Raw genomic sequence first — 19,727 nt, forward strand, 5'->3', positions numbered from 1 at the left:
GTGCTGAGTTACGAACCTCTAGAGATCAGTGATGCTTTATCATATGAGGAGGTACCGGCACAAGTATTAGATTGGAAATTTTAGCAGTTACGGACTAAAGAAATACCGCTAGTGAAGGTATTGCTGCAGAACCATGCAGTGGAAGAAGCTTCATGGGAGTTAGAAATAGAGATACGTTAAAAGTATCCTCAATTGTTCAGGGATGGTTAAGTTAGTCAGGTAAGTGAATGTATGTATGTTAGTATTTTAAATAAGTTGATATGATCTTCTGGAGAGTTTTGTATGTATATTGTAAGCTCCCAAAGCTTTATGTTGTAACCATGGTATTCCTCCGCCACAAGCGAGGGTCGGTAATAAATTCAGGGTGGAGCTGCTTTGTGGGTGGCTGCCAACTTTTTTGTAGGCCTCTAACGTAAGGTAGAGTGTGTTTTGCATTGGTTGATGAATTTCAGGGACGAAATTCTTATAAGGAGGGGAGATTGTAGGGACCCGAATTCGAAAAAAATAAATAAAGAAAAGAGAAGGGAAATTAAAAAGGATAAAACAGCAGAGCTCGTCGACGAGGCTCCTTTTCTTGTCCATGAAGCCTCTTTTGTGGCTTGGCGATGAGACACAAAGACCTGTTGACAAGAAAATGTCAAGGGGTTTTCAGAGATTCTGAAATCTCAAGCTCATCAACGAGGTCACTCTCTCGACCACGAGTGACCTTCTTCAGCTCTTCAACTAGAACTTTGACTTGTCGACGAGGCTGGCCTAAGCCTTGTTAGGCCAACACTGATGACCCAAACCCAAAGTGGGGTATTGGGTATACCTATGCATAACTCCTTATCATACATGCAACGGAAACATAAATACCACAACAACTATACCAGAGTTCTAACACCGCCATAATTATAAATATACCTCCAATAACCTGATTATTTACATCCCAAAACAGTCAAAACATTATTTACATACTCATATCAGTGTCTCACTAGAACTTACCTACACAAAACACTAACTAATTAATCCTGTCCCTCAGCTCTTTGGGCTTGGTTCCTGAAACTTCCTGAAATATTGAAATTATTTAGGGTGAGACACTTCTTAGTAAGACGGAATAGATTATCGTCAGTGTGTGGCAAATTAATTTTTACATAAGCAAAACATAATCATTAATTTAATTTTAACTGAAAATGGCATATATATACCTTAACTGGCACTTATAAAATTTTAAATACATATTTTCTACTCAAACATACTTTAACTTAATAGTTAATCATGTTTTCATAAATCTATGTATATATACATAAAAGAATTTCCCCAAATGGAGCTATCATATAACATTATGTATAAACCCCCATTATTGGGTTGTGCAGCCCAAAGGCTGGACTTAGCCATGACTGGTCTATTAGGATAAGTCAAAATTGTTATGTCTATAATACGATTGCCCACCCAACCTGGTTCAGACCCAGTGGGTAACATGCTCCTGCAATACATCACTTCAAAGGGCAATCGACATCCAACTGCCAACACTTTCCTAATAAATGGAGGGTTTTCCGTTGGGGGTAGGAAAAAAACAGAATTGGCAAAGGGTAATATATGAGAAGAGGGGTTTATATTGTAACAAATGTTGTAGGCAAGGTCACACTGAAGTAGTATGCTGGTTTTGAGTTAAGCTTAAGGATAAAAGGAAGGTAGGTTTGAGGAAGGAGGTAGATGGGATGGTTTGGAAAGAAGTTGGTAGAAAAGAGAATATGATAGTTGAAGAGGAAGGTCCTATTTTGAAGAGTCATGAACAACGGGTGGAGGAGAAGAAGGATGGAAATGTGAATGGTCCGTCGAAGGTGATTGAGAAAAATAAAGAAATTGTGAATGAGGTTAATAATGTGGGTACTAAAAAAGTGGAGGAAGTTAATTTGGTAGAGAAGAACAATGGAGAGAAGGTCGATCGTTGTAAAGAACAAAAGTCAGGGGCGGTAGAGATGCAGGTAGAACTAGGAGATTGTTCTAGGTCTGTTCAGGAAATCAGAGTTGTTTATAAAGGGGGGAGGGGAAAAGTTGAAAAGGATAAGGATGGAGAATTGATTTTAGTGGAGGAGGTAGTGAGAGAGAGGGGGAAGTGGAGTGTGGAGGGATAATTATGAGATGTTATCTGAGGGAGATTTGGAGGTTTGTGTTGATACTCAAAAAGAATATTATTCTGATTCAGGTAATGTGACAGTGGGTGAATCGGAAGGAAGAAATAAAGATGATGGACAAGTGAGAAAGTCTAAGAGGTCTAAGGTAGTACCTCAAAAGTTGAACCTATGATAGACAAAATTATGTTTTGCAATATAAGATGGTTGGGCACCTCGAAGAGAAGATTGAAGCAAATTGTGAAGGTTTCGATTTTGGCATTTTCAAAACCTTTTCAAGATATAGAAAAGATACAAAGGTGGGCGATGTATTTTCAATTTACTAACTTTTGCTCTAATGTTGAGGAAGGTGGGAAGATTTGGTTGTTCTGGAAAGATGATGTTCAAGTGTGAAATTAGGAATAGCTTCCCAAGAGGGGGGGTGAATTGGATTCTAAAAGTTTCTTTTAATTCCTTTTAAAATACCTTAAACTTCTTTTATTTATTTTAACCAATTCTTGACTTATTTTTTAATTCCTTAATCAATCAAGAACTTAGTTCTTTTATCCAATCAATTAAACACAATCTTCAAAGCAAACAATCAATTTATTTGCCAAGTACAAGTTAAACAACAAATAACCAAACCAAGATATAAAGTATTCAGCAATTTGGTAATATAAGATCTTGAGATAGTTTATTTGTTTATATAAGCCCTGTGATTATGAATTATAGTTTATGCTTACTGAAGTAAAGCCCTGTATAAATAAATCCAATCACTCTTTCCAAATATTTAGAATTCAAATAAACTCTTGGTAAATTTATCTTTGGGGTGTTAACCAAGTAACGTACTCCCGTATGATTTCCGCAAGATATGGTGTAACCAACATACTCCCTTTCGGTTTCCGCAACCCAAATCAAAATTGGATTTTAAGTTTACTTGATTTCCAAATATGCATAGTATGTATAATTTAGATATTTAAATCATCCACGCAGTTGTATATGAACTGAAATTAAAGAATAGGGAAAGAGAGAGTGAGACGGAGATTTTTACGAGGTTCGGCTTATACCCAGCCTACGTCCTCGCCTTTGGCAAACCACCAAAGGATTCACTAAACCTGTTCCGTTGACGGGTGGAACAAAACCGATTACAACACTCCTTGGTTAAGGCTAGAGTCTGCCTTCTCCAAACGATATTCCCTCGTTCGGTCACTCCTTACATAGGCTAGAGTCTGCCTCTCTAAGCAATATCCCCTTGCTTAGCCAACGATCCAAACACCTTGGAACGTCAATGAACTACAAGAAACATAAGATAAAATCTACGTACAAGTATACTCTCTCAAAGAGCAAGTTAGTACAATTTCAGCACTATATACTTAAATGTAAAATATCAATAGGAAATAGAATAAAGCTCAAGTGTAGAATTCACCAATATCCTTCTTAGAAGAGGATTAGCAGTAGGAATTCAAAGGAAGAAGGATCAACACTTCAGAGTTCTGAGCAAAAGAATTTTCCAATGAGCGAGCAAGAGAACTTAGGAAGAACAAGAATACTTTCAGCTTCTCAAAACAGATTTTTCAATTCTTAGTTTTTTATTTGTTTTGCAAAACCATGTATTTATAGGCTTTCAAACTTGAAAAAGTTTCCTTAAAGAATTTCCCTATTTATTAAAATATTTAAGGTTCAAACGGCTATAATTTAAAACATTCGAATTTTAAAAATTTGCCAGTTGAACAATTTTTAAATGTCTGACAGCAGTGACCTTGTTTCAGTGTTTTAGCCATAACTTTTTCTGTATAACTCCAAATTAGGTGATCTTGGTGTCAAACGAAAGCTAAGAGAAAATTATATAACTTTCGTGTTTATCACTATTTAAAATAATGAGTTCTTGATAGATAAAAATTCACCTCAATGCGGCTATATAAAAACTGACAGCATTTGGGAAAAAACTCTTTTTGGTGCTCTTTATTCCAAAAATGATTTAAACCTTTTTAAAATAATTTTTGACCATATAAAAATATTATTCAGGTATTTTAAAAAGTATCTAGGTCTAAGAAGTTAACCTAAGAGCTTCAAAATATTTCAAATGATATTTTAAACATTAAAGCACTTACATGAGACTTCTAAAATATTAACATTCTAAGTTCTTGAGTCTTCATGCTTTGTCCTTTGATTGAATCCATCTTTTCTTCAAACTTCCATATTCTTTAAGCTTTCTTACTTTGCCTTTCTTTGGATCTTTTGACTTTGATATACCTTGGCTTTCAACAACTTATTCATGTCCTCATGTTCTTCAACAAGTAATTCATGTCTTGGCTCATTTAAGCTTCATTTGATCCTTGTGAGCACTTTAACCTTGCTTCCATCATATTTGATCCTTGTGGGCACTTTGACCTTACTTTCACATATATGAATCCTGAAATATCATTACTCATACAATTACATTAAATTTCACTTGTTTGTTAGCATCAAAACAAGATAACAAGATTTTAAGCCTTGTAAGGCCAACAAAGTGGATTGGGTGGGTACCTTAAATCAATGTGTGACAATTTTGTTAACAGAGGCTCCCTGCTTATTACTTTTGTATATGCTAAATGTTATCATACTGAGAGAAGAGATTTATGGGATCAACTTCAGGGGATGTGGAGTGTTGATGTGGCTTGGGTTGTTATAGGAGATTTTAATGTAATTCGGTTAGATAAGGAAAGGGTGGGAGGTAGACCTCGCTTGGGTTCATCTATGGCTGAATTCAATGGTTGTATTAATAGTTGTGGGTTATTGGACCTCAAATTCGAAGGAATTCAATTTTCTTGGTGTAACGGCCAACAAGGTTTGAGAAGAAGTTAGGCGAAACTGGACAGGGTGCTGATTAATAATGTTTTTTCTATAAAATATGGTAAAGCTAAGACTTCTTTGTTGAAAAGAAATACTTCAGATCATTCTCCTATCTTATTACAGCTGTGTGCAAATATGGAGAGGTATGGGCCAGCGCCTTTTAGGTTTCAGAACATGTGGACGTCACATGGGGATTTTTTGGAAATGGTTGAATCATTTTGGAGAGAATACATTGTGGTGGATTCAAGATTGTGTAAATTGGCGGGTAAATTAAAAAGACTAAAACAAAGGCTTAGGGTGTGGAATAAATAGACTTTCGATCGTGTTGGTAGTTTTATTCGAGAGTTGGAGGAAAGGGTGGACAAATATGAGAATTTACTGCAAACGGAATACTCGGAATCAGTTGAAGAAGAGTTCCTTGTTTCTAAGGCTAAATTGGAGGTTTGGTATAGAAGGGAAGAATCTAGATTGGTGCAACAAGCAAAGATGAAATGGTTGATAGATGGGGATCAAAATTCAAAGTTTTTCCATGTCGTGATTACGCAAAAAAGGCGAAATTCTTGCGTTAAGTCAATGACACTTCCTGATGGTTCGGTGTTGGAAAATATGCAGATGGTCCATAATGGGGCTATTAAGTATTTTGAGCAATTCTTGGGACAAAATAATTTAGTGCAAAGGTTAAACCTAGAAGAAATCATCCATTTGGTAGTTTCTGAGGAGTCTATAGGTCAGCTGAGGGAAGAACCGACTAAGGAGGAGGTTTATGAAGCTATTTCATCTATTTCTGTGAACAGTAGCCCGGGTCCGGATGGGTTTGGGTCTTCTTTTTATATTACCTGTTGGAAGATTATTAAAAATGATGTGATGGATGCAGTAAGAGAATTCTTCAGAGGTGATATATTGCCTCGGTATTTTTATTCCTCTTACATAGTGCTTATTCCTAAGGTAAAGGATCCTCATTCTTTTGATAAATTTCGGTTGATAAGCCTTTGTAACGTTATCTAGAAAATTTTCTCAAAAATCCTTATGGGTAAGCTTTCAATGGTAATGGGCGATTTAATATCTTTAGAACAAGGTTCTTTTGTGAAAGGGAGGAGTATTTTTGAAAATATAACACTTACTCAAGAGATGACAAAATTATTACATAGGCGGGCGTGAGGAGGTAATATAATGCTAAAGCTTGATATGAGCAAAATGTATGATCGAGTGGAGTGGCAGGTGGTAGATCAGATTTTTCAGGCTCTTGGTTTTCTAGATTGGTTTTATAAGTTGATTCAGAATTGTATTTCCACTCCATGGTTTTCTGTCATGATGCATGGTACTTATAGAGGTTTCTTCAAGTCAAAAGGGGGATTAAGGCAAGGGGATCCTTTGTCGCCGTATATTTTCATCATCATGGAAGAAATTCTTTCTAAATTAATTAAAAAAAGTTGGCTGAGAAGCGGATTTTACCATTTGCACACCCATGTGGTGCACCTATTATATCGCATTTAATGTACGCGGATGATGTTGTTATTTTTGCTAATGCTAGGAAAAAATCTATTAGTCAGTTAATGGAGGTGATTAAGGAGTATGAAAATTAGATTGGTCAAAGGGTGAATAAAGATAAATCGGCTATTTTTTTCTCAAACAAGTTGGGTGTTCAGAGGAAAGGAAAAATTCTTTAAGAGACCGATTTTATTAAGGGTAAATTTCCATTTACGTATTTGGGTGTGCCAATAGTGGATGGTAAATTAAAAGGCTGTCATTTTGACCCTTTAATCCAAAAAATCAGTAAGAGAGTTGAGGGCTGGAAAAGTAGACTATTGTCTCAAGGAGGTCATCTTGTTTTGTTGAGAAATGTGCTTTCAAGTATGTTATTGCATTTGTTAGCTGTTCTAAATGTACCGAAACTGGTGATTAAAAAGATACAAGGTATGTTTGCTTCTTTTTCTGGGGATTTAAGGATGGAAAAGAAAAAATGAAATGGAGGGCTTGGAAGAAATTGTGTGTTCCTGTGGAAGAGGGGGGTATCGGGTAAGGGACATTTCGAAAGTGCAACGATCCTTGTTCATAAAGTTTGGTTGGCATTTATTAACACAAAAATCTTTATGGGTTAGATTTTTTAAAGCTAAATATGTCAAAGGAGGACATATTGCTCTTTCCAGATTGCATGGATCGGATTCGTCCTTTTGGAGGAAAGTTTTGCAGGGTATGCCTAAACTGTTAAGTAAATCTAAGTGGAAGGTTAGAGAAGGAAATGTAAATTTGTGGCATGATAAGTTTCTAGATTCGGGACCTTTGTTTGCAGATTGCCCAAATTGTGCACATTCTCATATCAAATTAAAAGATTTGGTTATCAATAATGCGTGGGATGTGGAAAATTTGTAGAGGATTTTGGGGTTTAGTAAAATGGTTGAAGTGATGGAAAAGGTGGGAAATCTTAGAAATTCTTCGGATATTCTGTTATGACTCCTAGAAAAGGATGGTTACTTTAATACAAAATCTGAATGGGATGTTATCAGAGTTAGAGCTCCAAATTTTGATTGGGCTAAGTGGGTTTGGAACAAATGGTTACCGAAGAAAATTTCTATCTGTATGTGGAAGGCTGCTTTTAAGTGCCTAAGTGTTGATGAAAAGGTGAGAAGGGTGGGCATTTCACTTGTTTCGGCATGTAATTATTGTGAAATGAGGCAGTCAGAAGATTTGGAGCATGTGTTAAATAAGGGAGAGCTTGCTTCTGAGGTTTGGAGGAAGTTTTCGGTGGAGGTAGGTGTTCCGTTCCTTAGGCAACAAAGTTGGAAAGAAAGAGTCCAAATGTGGTTTAATAGGGCTTCCAGATTCTCTCAATTGGGTTCATTGATGGGTTTGATTCCTTGTTTAGTAGTTTAGAGGCTGTGGAGAAGGAGATGTGTGGCAAGAATGGGAGGAAAATTGTAGAGTAGTACTGATGTGTGGCTCTCCATTAAGTATTGGGTGGGGGTTTTGAGTAGGAACATGACAGAAATGGTTCAGTTAAAGGATGCTGATTTTCGGGTATTGCAGAATTTAGAAGTGCAAATTGTGAATAAAAGAATTAAAACAATGCAAAGTGTGAGATGGCTAAAACCGAGACAAGGGAGGTTGAAACTAAATTTGGATGGGAGCAGTCTGGGGAACCCAGGGCCGGCGGGTGGTGGTGGCATCCTTAGAGACCATACAAGTTCTTTTGTGATTGGTTTTTCAAAATATTTTGGTTCTTGTTCAAATAATAAGGCTGAATTGAGAGCTGTGCTGGAAGGAATAAAGATTTGCAAACATTTGGGTCATACCTGTATCGATATTAAATGTGATTCAAATATTGTAGTTGACTGGATAAGAGCTAGGAAGTGCTCCTTGTGGTATTTGTGGGATTTTTGGGAGCAGCTTATTGGTTTATTGGTGGGAGTTGATTTTTCGATAAATCATTGGTATAGAGAAGGGAACAAAGTGGAAGATGCCTTGGCTCGACAAGGTGCTATGGGGAGGAATAGTTTGTTTACAAATAGTAGTCAACTCTTTAGAGTTTGTAATGGTTTGTATAAATTGGAGAAGATGAGAATGGCTTATATGAGGTAGGTTTAGCTGATTTCCTTTTGGTTTTTGCTTATACTTTATGATGATTATCTTTTGTTTTATTTTGTTGCATGAGGTTTGTTTTGTAGGTCCTTTTTGTTTTGTTTTGTTTGGTCTTGTAATCCGGTATTTGGCTAGATGTTGGGTTTGTTCTTTGGGAGGTTTTTTAACGTGTTGTCTTTTGTTTCTCCCATTGATAGTCTTGTAACCACGGTATTCCTCCTCCAAAAGTGAGGGATTATCAATAAATAATTGGAGGTGCCGTCCTTCTTTCAAAAAAAAAAAAAAACACTTTCCTAATAGTGTGGTTGTATTGCATGTAATACCAGTTACGGTACCGAACTTCCTCAACATATTTAGTCCATCAGGGTTCAACTACCATATAATACAATTCATATAATAAAACTGTAACATTATCTCATATTCATAAGTTTGTATAAAATCTGACATGTTCACAATTCTATACAAAACATATCATATTCATAATTCCATATAAATCCTATCAAAATCCTAAATCGGTATTAACCGTTATATCATAAATCTGTGTAATTCCCGTCATACCATGAATTTGTCTAAATCCTGTCTAATCATAAATCTGTATAAAATCATACTTAATTTGTTATGTATCATCATAAAATATTCTAACAAGTTTATTTATGCAGTAAAAATAATCATACTCATGCCACACATTTTGGGTGATAATTCATGATATAATAACTGTCTGGGAAAATTATATTTTACTAAGAAATAAACATGTAATCATCTTCTAGAATTTACTTAACTCCAAATACCTAGTTTTTCCCCAAACATACGTATATAAAATATATCAAATTATCATTTTCCTATGCCTGATTATTCAAAGAAATCATATATATAACAATCTTGTAGTCATAGACTTCATTTTAATCTGTTAAATTTCCAAAAAATATATGACATAATCTATTCTCCTTACCTTATCCCTAATGTGGTGCCTACGAAGCCCAAACCACGAATCTGCTCCAATTAAATCGTTAAGGATTGAAGTTAGGATCCCAAAATGATGTCTGGTCGTCAATTTGGCTGAAATTTTGTGAGAAATTGAAGAGAGAGAGAGAGAATGTGTGTGTGTGTGTGTGTTTGCAGCCTAGAGAGAGAGAGAGTTATAATTTTTCCCAAAAATAATGAACTAGGATCTATTTATAAGCTGCTATCCCCGGACAAAACCGTCGATGGTTTTCCTCAAGCCTTGACGGTTTGATTTTTAACCAAATCATTTTTCACTATTTTATTCTTACTGGCTCTCGATAATTCAAAACAGTTCTCAGAGCTTACCAAACCGTCGACAGTTTGGTCTTGTACCAAACCGAACTCCCCTTATTATTATTATTATTATTTCGGGTCTCTATAAATACTATTTTTTTTATATAATTTTATTATTTTTTTATCAATTACAGTGTAGGTGGGTCCTCCTAACTCAATAATTAATTTCATGCATACTTGAGCCCAAGACCTCCTATTAGAAAAAGTCCCGGAGTCTATTGTGTCTACCTGAGCCATCCTTTTTGGACAAAAGTATTTTCATGCCATGCGGTACTGGTCCATGCTCCAGCCCCACACACTAAAGCTGTCCGAGGGTTTTCTGATGCCGCCCAGCAGCTCTCCCGTGCTATTATTATTTTTCTGTTCCATTAAATTATCTTTCTGCGTGCACTCTGCGGATATGAGATCATCAGTACTGTGTCGAAGCATGTAAACACAGATTAGGATGATATATTGGCTCTTTTGGATTTGTGTGGCGTTCCTTGTTGCATATTTTTCTGTTCTTTTCTGAAGAACTGAAGATTCGATAGTCAGACAAGTAGTTTTGTCTCTGAAGCTTTATGCAGTGAGAATGAGCTTTTCTTTCTTTCTTTCTTTCTTTCTTTTAATATATTGTCATTTTCTCAATGAATAGGGCGCATTACCTTCAACCTAACAACGCATGCATATACAGTACTACAAAGGGATTTTATAATTTAAATAAACGTGATGCTGATAAAATGACCTTTGCAATATGTGCCTGGGAATGGAATCACTTTCAAACCATATGATCATTGTGATCATCCATGCATTTCATGCATAAATCCTTTTATCATATCATTATCTTCTAATCTGACAAGGACACACACGCACGCACGCACGCACACATCTATATACCTAATTTGAAGGTTGACAAGTTAGGGTTTCTGCTGAATTTCAAATATCGTAGAACGAACTCAACTCAGACGACATGACAAAGTGCACTTGTAGCAAATAGCAAAAGGATGACCACAAAATTCTACTGAATTGACAATGAATGAGAAGATGTTTCACATTTTTAACTTTCATCTTGCAAAGGACGCACATTGGAGCCAAATTCCAACCCCTTCTTTGTAAAAATTATCTATTCTCGTAATTCTATTGTTGATTGTCAACCATCACAAGACACTTTGAAGACCTAAATCTCTAAATCTAGTTGGTTGTTTATATATATATGTGTGTGTGTGTGTATCATGTTTAATTAAACCTAGATTAAGTGGAAACTTTTGCACATCAAAACTTTTTAGTCATACTTATTTAAAATCTTAATTATGAAAATTTTAAATCTTTAAAGTTTTAAAATTTAAATCCTAAATTTTAAATTTTTAAAATTTATGTCTATGGTCTCTCTCTTAAATTTATAACTAAATTTTATCATATCGCTTACTCTAACAAAGGTAGTCATTTTTATTTTTTTTTTTGCTGCTAATGTATCTTTTTCTTTTTGTTGTCTTTTACACTTTTGTACTGATTTCAGTGTATCAAGGCTAGAGTCTCTCTCTTTTTCTTGAATTTTTAACAAAAAATTTTTATATTGTGCTTATTAAATATTTATTATTAAAATGCTAATTTGAGTTTGCAACCATAATATTTGAATGTTAATTTATTTTAGTGGTTTCGCAGCTTCGTAAAAAAATTAAGATGCATCTAAGTTTTACTTTTAGGTATGTTAATATATTTAAGAACAAGGCAGAGAATAAGTACCCCTTTTTATAACTCATTTACTAAATCCCTCATATAGCTTCTGAATAATCATTAAATATTGAAAAAAAGACACTAACTTCCCCTGTAGTTTCGTAAAAAGGCAACGACCTCTCCTCAAGAATTCCAATGACCTCTCTTGAGATTTTTAAAAAAGACACAAACCACCCCTTTTATTTTGTCAAAAAAAAAACAAGTTTTTTTTAGGAGATTTCTTTATCTTTTTGACAAACCTCTAGGGAGGTCCGTGACATTTTTGAAATTTTAGGGAAAGTCTATAACATTTTTGAAACCTTAGGAGAGGTTTTTGTCTTTTTGCCAAAACTCGGGGGAGGTGAGTGTCTTCTGCCCTTAGATTTGTCTTCATTTACTGAAGTTCTTTTCAATATGTTTTATGGGTTTTTCTTGAGCAACTCCACATCTATTTTTTATTATATATTATGGTTTACAAATAAGTTGCAAGGTCTTTACTAGATACAAATTGAGCAAATTACACCAAAATATTACAAAATTTATATCTAACTGAATATTGGAATGTTCATCATCAATAATATAATCCTATCACAACTTCTATATAATTTTTAGAACATGTACTTTTAATCTGTAGACATCACAGATCCTTTACTAATATATATATATATATATATATATATAGACACATACATACACATACATGGAAAACAAGCATATAGTTAGATGGAAGTTGATCTTATGGTAATCTTGAACTATTTTTATTTTGAAAAACAAACACACTTAACTAGTATCGAAATTTCAATGAAAACTGATTGAACAACTACATCAACAATATGAGTGTTGGTGTTGAACCATTTTTATTTTCAAACATAAACATGTGGTACTTTTGCTTTCTACTGAAGATATGAAAAGAAGAAGAAAAAGAAGATGAAGATGGACCCATGTCCATGTGTCCAAACAGGAGGAGTGATCCGCCAGCCATGCATTACCTCCCAAAAATTTCTTCAATCCTAGCTAGCTTCCTCCCAAGCTTCCCCTATTGTAGCTTTGTAAATGAAAGTCACCCCACTGAATGGATCGGATTTAGACCCTATCTTACCCTAATTGCAAATGATAATAGTTTAAAACTCGGCTCTTCTGCTAATCAAGCCAGCAATGCCAAAGATTTAGTAGCATGCGCACAAATTTACGCATATTTCTCTAGAGCCATTATATAAAATAATGTTGTCTTATAATACCCCCTAGATCATTATTAACCATAATCATATATATACAGTTTTAAGGATATTCCTGCTCTTAACATCATTCTAATTAACTATTAATATTTTATCTTCATGCTTAGGGGAATAGAAAAGGGGGAAAGGAAAATGAGTATCCAAATACATGGCTACAGTGAGCAAAAGGCAAAAAGAGAGAGTCATCATTACAAGGATTAATAAATGCAAAAGGACAATTCAATGGAGTCAATTTACCCCACACTCACACTATACAAATTAAATCAGATGCTTTCTTTTTTGCCTTTCATCATATATATTAAAAAAGAACACTATATTGAAAGAATGATAGTCCACTATAAACAAAGCCTACATTTTGGACCCCGCATGCCCACTCATTTCACACCTTAATTGCTCCCAAGATGATCAAGTGTTTCATATTGATTTACCCTTATGAAAAAACCCAACTCTGTGCATTGTAATTCTACTGGGAAGTCTTCATCGCATGTGTAATGGAATAGCATATGTTTATCTATATTTTTTATATTAAAAATGTATTATAATAAACTCGGCATCTTTTCGGCCCAAGGATTTCACATTCTACATTTTGTGTATGATATATCTTATACGAAATGTGTATTAGTCCTTTACGAATTGGAGTTTGAAGGATTGGCCTGCATCGAGTAAAAATTAGACTAAACTAATTATAATGATTATCTTGTCTCATGTTTGTCGGGATAAGCTAAAGATATGATTTTTAGAAGAAATTTTTTTTAAAAATAATAACTATAGATGTTCTTAATCTTTGTAGGCCGGTGGAAAAATCGTCCAACTCTATACCATATACATGAGCTAAAGACTCACTCAATTTATCTAATCTCTTATTTTTACTGCCTTACAAAATATTAATCACACATAACATTCTTTAGCATGCTAAACAAATACACTTTAATAGTATACAAATACTAGTTATTTAATTATTAAAAAAAAAAAAAACCAAATAGTCAATAATGAATGGCTGGCTCTTTTCTTGATGCCTTCACATGGAATAATTCAGATTGATCGATGATTAATTTTTTTTTTTCTTTCTTTTTTCAGGAAGGTGGAAGGGGGGGGGGGGGGATGTATTCATGTTTGCATTGGACGCTGATGATCATGTGGCCTATATATGAGCTATATCCAATGGCCATAATTACAAGCCACATAAAGAGGGAAGATTCATATATGGGTGGTAGGTAGGCCTTCAAAATACCGTGCACTCACCCTTACTTTGCCACACATAACTTCACAAAAACTATTTTATATATAGTTATACAGACAGATAGAGTGAAGGAATCCCAAGAAAGAATGTAGAGTTTGGCATGTTACTAAAGCAAGAGAAAGGCATAGAAGCATACAATGGGTTAGGATATATACAAGTATATAGTTTCTAGGCATACCTTCTTAGGGATTTACAAATATTCCAAACAGAATATCTATGGGGTATAGTGAGAATTGTAGACGTTTGAAGAGCTAGCTACATCATTCACTGACATTGCCTTGATATTTACAATAAAGCTAGCAATGGCTCTCCTCCTGCAGTATTTTTATATTGGAAGTGCGTGAAAATCATCGATCAGTAGGATTGGCATTTTTTCAGAGGCCAGGAGAGGATAGGAGGGGAAAAGCAAAGATGGTCTTTTGCTTTTCTTTCCTTTTTTTTTTTCCAAGTAGTGGAGAGGCCCCATGGTAGCTATGCTTGGAAAGGATGTACAAGAAAGAGGGATTGTCCATGTTCTCACAACAAGGATGGTTTCTTTTGTGAAAATGATTCTTCTTAGAGATGGAGCCCAGTCCTGTTGAAAAATTCAGTGCTAAGTGATCATTTCATGGCTGGTACTCCTTTCTACCTGTGCGTTGAGGTTGAACCTAGGGCTTACAGCTACACCCACTTAACATATTCAAGCATGGGCCTCCCATTCGCCCATACTGGGCTCCAAAAATTTCCCAGCCCTCTTTGCATTATGAGCTTGGATTTTGCCCCAAAAAGAAATGTGCATGGGCCTCATTGTGCAGCTATTGCACTCTAGCTCTTTTGTTATGCATGCTAATGCTTTTTTGCGTGCAATGGCCTCAACTCAATTTTACTGGGATATTCGCTCCTTTGGTCGATTGGATCTTATGGTTTCGTCTTTTGAAAGGTGCCTCGAGGCTGAGGTTTAAGCCATCCTCATATTGTTAAGGTCTCCTTAGGAATGTGCACGATATGGGATCAAGACTAGATCTCATGTTTGAGCAGTTCACACCCCATGCAGGACTCTTTACATGGCAATACCACCAAGTTGACTTTAATACCAAATTTAACAATTTTTTTATCAACCACTAGTGAAATTGTCCATTGTTTTATCCTATAAAAGTTGTTTTATTAAGTTGAAGCTTAAATCATCTTTATATAGCCAAGAACTAATCTTAAGTGTAGCGCCTCGAACCCGATTGGGTCCGGAGTGCTATTCTCCATACATACCATAATTATACCGACTCGTACCCAAAGTGGGGTACCGGGACACCTGTCCATAACTCATATTAAACCACGTGGCGGAAGCATGCATATATATATAAACCCCAAATACAATAGTAGAGTTCTAATGTCACCATAATTACCCCTACAAATTTCGTCACTAATATGTTCGTCACTAAAAATCAGAAAATAACGCGCAAAAACATTTTTTGGGCATAAATTAACCCGAAAAAATATTAGTGACGATTTCTGGGGTATTAGTGACGAATTAAATCCGTTACTAAAAGATAAACATTAGTGACGATTAAATAACCGCCAATACTAATTTTTTTAAAAAAAAGAAAAAATTTTAAGTTCAAAGTATTAGTGACGAATTTGTGGGTTCGTCACTATTGGTCCATTATTAGTGACGGATTTGACAACCGTCACTAATACTTCCCTTTTTAAAAAAAATTAAAAAAATTTAAGTTCAGAGTATTAATGACGAATTTACAAATTCATCACTATTGGACCTTTATTAGTGATGGATTCGAGAACTATCACTAATACTTCCTATTTTAAAAAAATAAAAAAATTTTAAATTCAAAATATTAGTGACGAATTTATAAATCTATCACCATTGGTCCCTTATTAGTGACGAATTTAGAAATTCGGCACTACTAGGCATTATTAGTGATGAATTGTAGGCCGTCACTAATGCTATGTTATTGAAAAAAAAAAAATTAAAACAGAGAGTGCTAAAGTGTTTGGTCGGAGTTGTCACGACCTACTATTTAATTGGGTTTATTTTTTTATATACTATAACATTTAAAATGCTCTAATACCAAATCGGATTAAACTCAATCATCAACCTAAGCAACAAGAAGCAGAAATCAAATAAACATAACCATATGTAGTTATATACAATACCAGAGTGTTAAAGTGTTTCCCAAAATATACGTATATGTCTATTTTCCAGAATACCCTCAACTGGTTAGGGCTATGCAGAAATACACCCAAAAATACTCACACTACTATCAAGGCAATACTGAGGCCCCTCTATCTGCGAGCCTGATCTGCTCGCCTACCTAAATCACCTGAAAAATGTTAAAGTAATTGGGATAAGCCAACACTCAGTAAGTCAAAACTGGCACCAGTTCGTAATTCATACATAACTTTCCCGTCTGAGCTCCGATCGAAACGATTCAAATTTATGGAGAAAGAGGAAAGGATTATCTACAACTTCTGTATTTTGAGTTATGAGCAAAATGGGCTCCAGGAAAGTCAAACTTGGCCATGATCGCGGAGAGTAAAAAATAAAGAATATATATATAAACTAAGCTTTGATGTGACCCAGCCATGCATGGCCGGATCAAGTTGAGATGGATCTGGGTCACTAGGGCATTCTCCACTTCCCTTGTTATATATATCCTTTTTCCTTTTGGGAAAAAGGGTGTGCCCCGTGCACCAACCCCTCTCTCCCTCTTCCCTTCTCTTTCACCCTTGATTTGTGCTTTTCTCTCTTGCTCTCTCCCTCTCTGTTGTTTTGGTTTTTTTTTTCTTATCACTCTCTTTCCCTCTCTATCCCAATTATCTTCAGTCTTTCTCCCTTGAACACTCTTCTTCTCCAGCACAGGTTACTTTCTCATCCAGCAAACTCCAACCAGAGCAGCTGCTGCCTTGCAATCTGAGCACCACAGCAGCCGTGGAGTTCCCCTATTCCAGTCGAAGCACAGCAGCCCCGACCAGCTTCTGCAATTCCACACCAGACGGAGCTCCATCTCAGACCAACTCCACCCTCGGCCAGCAACTCCAAAGAACGCTGGTGGGTTCATCTTCATAAACTTCTTTATGGTACATCCCTAAAATGGAGATGGACCTCCCTGCTCTCTAGAGCTCCGTGCTATCTCAACCATAACTTGCTAAGCCACACTATGTAGTACAGCATCTGAATCCGCACCTCCTACATTAGAAGGCCCAGCACCATCGTCCCCACTAGCGTGAGCGCTACTGCCTCGTGGGTCCATCCTGCAAATATATAGAACACCGCTTCAGAATCCTATTTTTTATACAGACCCAACTTATTCTATTTAACTAAAACTTCAAATCCTCTATTAACCATCCCTCCTAATCCTAGCTTTAAAATCTAATATTGCAACCCAAACACATGACTTGCCAGTAGTTTACTATGACTTTCCTGAAATCGTCACCTCAGGAATAACACAAAAACCACCATGAAATCCTGTACCCAGATCACAGAACAAAACTTCAAATTCTTTTTCCTATATTCTGGTATTGTTTTCTGCTGCATTCTAGAGTATACAAAACCTAGCAACCTAGGCTCTAATACCAAAATGTAACGACCTCAAATTATATCATTTATATATATAATCATACCTATGCAGTGGAAACATAAATCACACATTCATATATACTATACAATACCAGAATTCAGTACATATAGACTATAGCCATAAAACATTTCCCTCTAGTATCATATACCCAAAAATACAAAACTCTATCACAAACTCACCCTACAACTCGGGTAATCAAGAAATCTCTATCCGCGAGCCTAATATACTCGCCTAACTAGCTCACCTGAAAAATGTTAGAGTAATAAGGTGAGTCGATGTTCAGTAAGTGGAAATATGTTATTACTAGTGTGTGGCGATTAAGTTACATATACTTTAAATAACATCTGAGCTGAAATAAAGAATAAATCTAAAAAGCATATCTTACATTTTTTGCAGTTTAAAACATAACTGTATCATCTGAGTTTTCTACTTTTCATACAGCTAATATCATACTATATTTATCAAATAGTGTAAAACTGTATACATATACATAACTGTGTTTTATCTCTGGAACTCTGTATGTCATGATTTGACCCCTCATGACAGGGTTGTGCGGCCCGTAGGCGAGTCTTAACCTAGTCGGCCCTCCAGGAAAGTCACTAAACTCTACGCTACCTCAGCTCGGCCAAACTGCATACTCTCTTAGGCGTGGGACTGGCTGCTACCTCGTCAAACTAACCCCCTCAACCTAGCGAACTGGGGAGCTGCATACTCTCCGAGCATAGTTGACGGTACCCACACACTATCTGAGATATATGGTTGCACTCTATCTGTATTAGCAACGGTACCGTGCTCTGTATTTAGTATCTTTATTTTGTATCTGTATCTGTCTGTAATCTTTTCAAATGGAGTATTTACATATATATACTCTTTTATTGTTTTTATCATGTTTCCAAAATAACCATAGCACTATAATTCTGTACTGTAAATATTGTAATATATGTAGCATCTTGATGCTATAACTGTATAATCTATCTATATCTTCTATCTGTATAATCTGTCTGTATACTCTGAGTGTTATGGCATTTAGGAAAACCATAACATTCTATAAATACTATATATACTGATCTGAATTAACATCTGTATACTATCATACATATATATTTGTCTATGTGATCATTTGAATAAAAATTGTATATGTATACACATTATGTCTATATAAAATCTATAAATATCTAACTATATCTATACAACTTGATATACTGAAAAACTATATAAAACTCCATATCAAGCCATACATACTTTAAAAATTCGTATTCTATATAATAACTGGTATACATGCATATATATATATATATATATATATATATATATATATATATAAAATTTCTGATAACATAAGTAAATCTCCTAGCATAGCAAATTTCCCTTACCTAGTTTTTGAAAGAGCCCTCACTGAACTCTGGCCCTACACCCGCAGAGTTTTTCACTCAACGCCCTGGAAATGACATCCCCCAGAACAAAACATCAGTATTTTCTTGCATACAACATTTCCTTTAACTACAAGGAAAGCATATTCTAAATAAAACACCTTACCCGGAGTTTGGGATGAATTCCAAACTAACTTCACCAATGATCAGCTCTAGCAGACTTGTAGAGAATTTCGTCAAGAGCGTTGTGGTGGTCTCAGATCTTCAATCCGGAGAGCAACGGACCCGGAATCAAAGAGAGAAGGAGTGGGAGATGTTTTAGAGAGAGAGAGAGAGGAAGTTTTTGTGCCAGTTTTCTGCTGAAAAATTCAAGTTTTCACTATTTATAGCCACGGATTCGTCGACGAACTTCCTCCCTCGTCGACGAATTTCAGACTGCCCCAAAAATCTCTCTCAGTATTTTCTCATCGACGAAACCTATCCTCGTCAATGAATCCCCTGTGTTCGTCAACGAGATGCTGAAAAATTCCTCGGGTTATTTCATATATTTAGGAGATAATCTATCCTCACGGTGTGCCTGTGTCTATAGTGTCAAATCAAGATCCTCATTTCACGTCACAATTTTGGAGGTGCTTGTAGGAAGCTCTAGAGTCTCAGTTATCTTTTAGCACGACATTCTATCCTCGGTTAGACAGGCGGACTAAGAGGACGATTCAAATATTAGAAGATATGCTTTGAGCTTGCGTGTTAGACTTTGGGGGTAGTTGGACCCAGTTTATGCCACTGGTGGAATTTGCGTACAATAACAGTTATCATGCCAGCAT

This window comes from Malania oleifera, chromosome 11, assembly GCF_029873635.1.
Source record: "Malania oleifera isolate guangnan ecotype guangnan chromosome 11, ASM2987363v1, whole genome shotgun sequence".
Classification (NCBI taxonomy): Eukaryota; Viridiplantae; Streptophyta; class Magnoliopsida; order Santalales; family Ximeniaceae; genus Malania; species Malania oleifera.